At 39.1% G+C, this 6,156-nt stretch overlaps 1 long non-coding RNA gene across 1 annotated transcript; it reads left to right on the plus strand.

Annotated features, from left to right (window-relative positions):
* Positions 1–4,935: 4,935 nt before the first annotated feature.
* On the plus strand, positions 4,936–5,830 carry LOC146496688 (uncharacterized). Its single transcript, XR_014871326.1, has 2 exons — positions 4,936–5,377; positions 5,457–5,830. It is a non-coding gene; the product is annotated as an uncharacterized LOC146496688 (long non-coding RNA).
* Positions 5,831–6,156: the final 326 nt, after the last annotated feature.

Consider the following 6,156-nt stretch of genomic DNA (forward strand, 5'->3'; position numbering starts at 1 on the left):
AACAAAACCTAAAAACAATAAATCAGGAAGTACTACCAAAACTAGGAAGCTGAAATACTAGGACAGAAACCAAAACAAACAGTCATACTTTGTAATACAATCAAAAGTAAAAGTACAAAAACAAAAACACTGGGTCACCAACCCAGGACCGTGACAGGAGAAGAGGAAAATGAATCCCACTCATTTTCTTTAGTTACAGAGTTAGACATAATTCAAAACTGAAATTCTGGTTTAATTCTACATATTGAACTTTGCTAAATTTGACTTGAGTTAAATTATGCGGTACTGGACTTTGTTCCTTATAAATGAGTGCTGAAGTGTATAAGTTTGCAGGGGCTTGTAGGCTTAGTTACAGACAGATGACAAATTGCATGCAAGTGCTTTGATTTTATGAATTCCTCTGTGAGAGGTTTCACAGTCTTCATCATCCTGCTGTTGCATCAAGGTTCCCAAGAGCAGTCACATGAAGTCAGTGTGTGAAATCTGAATACAAACCAAAACATCATCCATGCAGTGATGCCCACACTGCCCATTGAGCTGTCCAAATCAAGGTGTAATGCCAGGTGGGCAAAGTGCAGCAGCATGCTGAGCCACCGCATACTGTAGTCCCAGCATATGGTTCCAGCCTGTACAGATGAGATACTGAGGCTAGACCAGGGGTGGTGGAACTCCAGGCCTCAAGGGCCAGTGTCCTGTAGGTTTTAGATGTGTCATTATTCCAACACAGCTGATTTAAATGACTAAATTACCTCCTCGACATGTCTTGAAGTTCTCCAGAGGCCTGGTAATGAAAAAATCATTTGATTCAGGTGTTTTGACCCAGGCTGAAATCTAAAAACTGCAGGACACCAGTCCTTGAGGCCTGGAATTCCCCACCTTTGCTCTAGACCATAGGTGTCAAACTCTGGCCCGCGAAGCCATACCAAATTACTATTAGAGCTGACCTACTGGTATTATACAGCTAATATATATATTGTTTAGTATTAAGCTTTGCTTGTTCCATATTCAGTTTTTCAGCAAAACGTGTTCGAGTCCATAAGAAAAGATTCATTCTTATACTTGGAGGAATAAATATCTTTCAATAAATATTAACGTTAGCCCGCGACTTTGTTCCAGTTTTGAATTTTGGCCCACTGTGTATTTGAGTTTCACACCCCTGCTCTAGACAGTGCTAGAACAACAGAGCTCTGATCCAATTCCAAGCAGTGTCCTGCTACAACCCCAGCTCGAGTCTGTTCGGGCTGCTACAACAACTGTTGCACTTAAACTGAACTTCAAGCATGTAGCTGCTGATCTGTGAGCAAAGGAAATGTAAAGTAAAGAAGGACCAAAAAAAGACAACCAAAAGGAACTAAAGTTATCCTTGAAACCTGTGTTGCTATTCCGCTGCGCTTAACTGTCTGGTATGTTCATATAACCTTTAAATTACTGCTCTTTCTGTAGCTAGCTAACCCCCACCCCTCACCATTTTTTCAAATAATTAAAATATGTATGTTGTAGTTATTTCGTCCTCTTTGACTGCAACTTTTTAAAATTTCTTCAGGAGGGGGTGTTTCCAGTATAGATGAAAAAAAGCCAAGTACAAAAAAGGGATGAAAAAGGGATTCTTGGGATGAGGCGATTTCAAGTGTTCAAAGATCACTTCTGTGGTTTTGGCTGACGTGAGATCTGCCAACTGAACGTTTTGACAGGCTGCCTGCAGTGAGTCATAAAAAGAAATATCGTTTTCCCTGCTCTGTTATTTCTGACTTCAGATGTGGTTACGGCACAATGTCATTTTTTTTTCTTCACACATCTGCTTATTAGCTACTTGGAGGTGTTTGCCTGCCGGGTCTCTGGCATAGTGTAATCCTGCAGATGAAAGCCAATCACTCACCTTGTAAAAAGTGGCTGAATGATCATCTCTAATTTGCAACTGGGGGGAGGGATGCGCGTTGGCCTGCTCGCTGAGGGATTCACAAGCACTCGTCCCTGGAGTTCATTAAGGAATCAGACCTGCCTGGGCCTGATGTTAACTAGGCCATGACTATCTCATTAAAAGAGACCCTAGGAACACATGCTATGCACATAGTCTGGCTTACCAGCCTGGCAAAATGAGCCACTGCCAGGGGTCACGCACTGTAAGGTTTACTGGTTTTCTCCTCTTTATTTTTTCTGCATTATTAGATATATTTGAACCTTTCTTTTTAAAAAATATATTGTTCTATTTAGCTTTGCATGTGAAGGATTCTTCACTGTCCTAAATCTACACTATAATATCTGATTGGTTTATGGATGCAGTGTTAAAAAAAATCTGCCATTTTTTCCCCAATAATTTAAAAAATGGTTTGTATCTAATATTTTTCCTATTTTTGCCTAAAAAAGATGAGTTCATTTTCAGAAATGTTGCCATGTCTGCTGAAGTGTATTTGTTTGTTTCTGGTTAACTGAAGAAATAATGAAACTGGCCTGTATAATGGAAGTCAGCTGGGACCAACAGCATGTTGGCTTTCCACGGGGGCAGTTTCCACCTGCAATGGACTGAGCAAAACAGGGCTTCGAATTAACTTATGAGTTAACCACTGCATTTTAATTTGACCTACCAGATTAAGCAGACCAAGATTACTGTCTGCACTCTATGGATTCTATTTGGTTAATTCTCAAATATAAAAAAAACAATTTGAGTTTTAGACTTATAATCTGAGGACCATCTTCACTGGTTAAAATATCTCAGTCTGAGTCAAACTGAAATGCTAAATATATCTGCTACATGCAGACAGATCGGTGTTGCTGTATTGCTGATCTATGCATCGCACTAACTTTTCTCTTTTCCATCTCTCTCGTAGAAGCAAACAAGTTCTATCAGACGGCTTTTATTAGAGGAAACATGTCTGATTTTGGGGAAATCACTTTAAATGATTGTATTTAGCCTGTCTGAAAGTAAACAGAGAAATTAGCTGCCTACAACGGCTAATTTGCTAACTGCATTAAGGATCTCCGCGTGGTTGTACTTGCTTGCTGCCAAAATCACCCTGTCAGCATGTGTGAGTGATCCTGTGACTGCATCGCCATAAGGCTGTTTAATATCTCGACAGCTGTTGGTTAAGCAGCTGTGCAATTTTGATAAAAGATTAATTTTGACTTCGGGACTAATTGAGCTTTTCATTGTAATTTTGTTTTATAACCATTTATTTGATATTATAACAAACTGTTGACATTATTATAAGCATTTTTTTAAAATCTTTTTGTTTAGCTGTATTTTTCACAGATGGAATAAACTTAGACACAGAAACAGCTGGTCATAGATGCACTCAGAGTATCAGTGTAGATAAAAGAAGTAATAATAAAAAACAGGGAGTTTAATGCATTTTTCTCAAGTTTTTGTAAAGTAACTAGCCCATAAATGAAAAAAAAGTAATTTTCTTCATGTTTTGAATATTATTTAATTGGCCAATTTAGTCGACTCAGTCGATTTAGTCCACTTTTAAACCATTTATGGGTGTAGAAAGTCCATCTCACTTTCAAGTACAGGCTGTATTGACCTTGTTATGCCCCCCCCCTTCCCCAGTTGGCAAAAATGACCAGGCAACTCCAAAATACATGGTAGTGGTTTGCTACCTGTTCTCTGCACCTCCGCCAACATAAATCACTTTTCGCTGTGCTGTGCTCCTCTGCACATTCTTTTATTTAGGGGTTATAAAAGCACATCCAAGCACCTGAGCTGGTAGAGCTCCGCTGCATCGGACAGATATTCTTTTAATCATCCTCTGAAATGGAAACCTCAGACTTTCACCCACTTAGATTTCACTTTGGTTGTTTTTTTTTTTTTTTTGTGAATATAGCCTTGAGATGGGTTTCTTATTTCTGTTGGTTTTATGCAATCAGTCAATAAATGTGTCAATTATATTAGATAAGATAAGCATTATTAACAAGCAGTGTTGGTCAAGTTACTTGGAAAAAGTAATCAGTAACTAATTACTGATTACTTCCCCAAAAAAGTAATCCAGTTATTTTACTGATTACTTATTTTCAAAAGTAATTAATTACTTAGTTACTTAGTTACTTTTTAAAAACACGATTTACAACCTGAATAGGTGATAAAGCGATAGATCTTTCAGCCCAATTCTACTTTTTCTGCATAATCCATCATACAAAATGTAATCAAATGGAAAAGTCTCTTTTTAAAACTTGTTTTATTAGTTTTAATCTTTTAACTTTATGCATCAAGCAAAAATTTAATTATCTGCAACATTCTCTGACTGGAGGAAATTTGTTTAATATTTAAACCTATTTTCTGCACATTCCAGCACATAAAATATATTTTTTGTGTGTTTACACTCACTCTTTCAAATAGATGCAAGTAAAACACAGCAGAAAATAAATAAAATCAAAGACTAGTGGTCCTTTTGCTCTATTTTCACCTGTAAAGCAGGAGTTGGGTAGGCGGAGGTTTACCCTGGTGCAGGTGTGCCGCAGCGGTCAGTGGAAGAATCCGCGAGTTTCTCTGTGAGTTTCCCGTCGTAGCGTACTCGGTGCTTGTTTGGAAGTTTAGGGGTTTTTTCGCTGTAAAAAGAAGTTTTCTTCCCACGCACAACGGACGCTAATGTTTTTGTCACTTTTTATGGAATCAAACTCAAAATAAGGTCAGTACTTCCACGCTTTAAACGCTGCACACTCATACTCTCTCTGCACTCGATATATTGTCCGTTGTTGATCTGCACACACTGTCATGACACATTCTCGCAAAAAAATCACGGTTTTAGTAACGCAGTAACGCAGCGTTCCTACGGGAAAGTAACAGTAATCTAATTACCGTTTTTGCAATAGTAATCCCTTACTTTACTCGTTACTTGAAAAAAGTAATCAGATTACAGTAATGCGTTACAAGTAACGCATTACTAATGCTGCACTACTAATACTGATGAACGCATTACTAATACTGCACGGGCACGCATTACTGCCCATCTCTGTTAACAAGATTTGCAAATAGAATTGGAGTAAAACGCCTGATTTCTTTCTGAATTTCAGCAAATCAAATGTGACAGGTGAGACCTTAGTCTGGGAACCGCCCCTGGTGGGCGGAGCTGGTCTTTGCTCCTTTCATAAGCTCAGGTGTGGGCAATTAGGTATACCTCAGCAAACCTGAAGCTGCCAGTGTTTGGTCCAAGTTGGTGTTTTTAACTTCTTTCCATGAAAGCTTGATACTGGTCCCCCTAAACTCTGTCAGAACGGTAGGTTACACAACAATGTACCACTTGAGCTTTGGTTGTTGTGGCCGAGGTTTACAGTTATTTGCACCCTTGTAGGTGGGAAACATTGCGTTCCAGTCAGAACAGTGTAGTGGACTTCACTGCCACTGACCCACATTTATTAGGGTGTGACGTGAACTTGTGGACAGGTAACGAAAACAATACAGTTGAGGAATATTCCTGTGTTTTACTGTCCAGTGTAAGCCATCTCCTGCCTTTTATTTACAGAGTACCGAGCTGCTGCTTTGCCCAGTGGATTTCTGGCTGCGGGCACAGGACCCGACACATCAGTGTGTTTTAATTTGTTTTATACTGGTATAATTTTGACTGCTGCGGCTGTCGATTTTAGTTGTTTCTTGTTTTATTTTTCTGTATCAGTAGGCACCATAGAGATTGGTTCTTTTAGTATTTTAACCCCTTTTTATACATATATATTGTCGCAGACGGTGAAGGCGCTGCAGGGAAAACAAATCCTTTTTTGTCTCACCGCTTTTGCATGCCCAGCGGTGGGCCTGAGTGAAGACGGCACTGAAGATTTGCCTTTCTCTATAGAGTTTTGCCTATTTGGGGTGATGTGTGAGTTGCCGTCCCTTTTTAACCAGTGTACTATGTTGATTTGTTCTTAAACGGTTCCCCGCAGCGCTTGTCCTGTCTCACGGGCAATCATACAGTTTTATTGGTTTTAATAAGGTAAAGTTTTTTAATTGTTTTTAGGTGCCGCTGTTACACTGTTACTTTTATTTTGTATTAAAAATTAAATTCTTTTTAACTGACTGTGCGCCTACGGCTCTGTCCTATTTTAAATAGGGACCTACCACGGGTCACACAAAGATAGTGGTTGACTCAGGCACCCTCAAAACTGGAAAAATGTGGTACGAGTTTTGAACTCTGCCCGACTGACAGACATGTAGTTCAAACACACTGTAAA

The sequence above is a fragment of the Neolamprologus multifasciatus genome, chromosome 19 (genome assembly GCF_963576455.1).
Source record: "Neolamprologus multifasciatus chromosome 19, fNeoMul1.2, whole genome shotgun sequence".
Classification (NCBI taxonomy): domain Eukaryota; kingdom Metazoa; phylum Chordata; class Actinopteri; order Cichliformes; family Cichlidae; genus Neolamprologus; species Neolamprologus multifasciatus.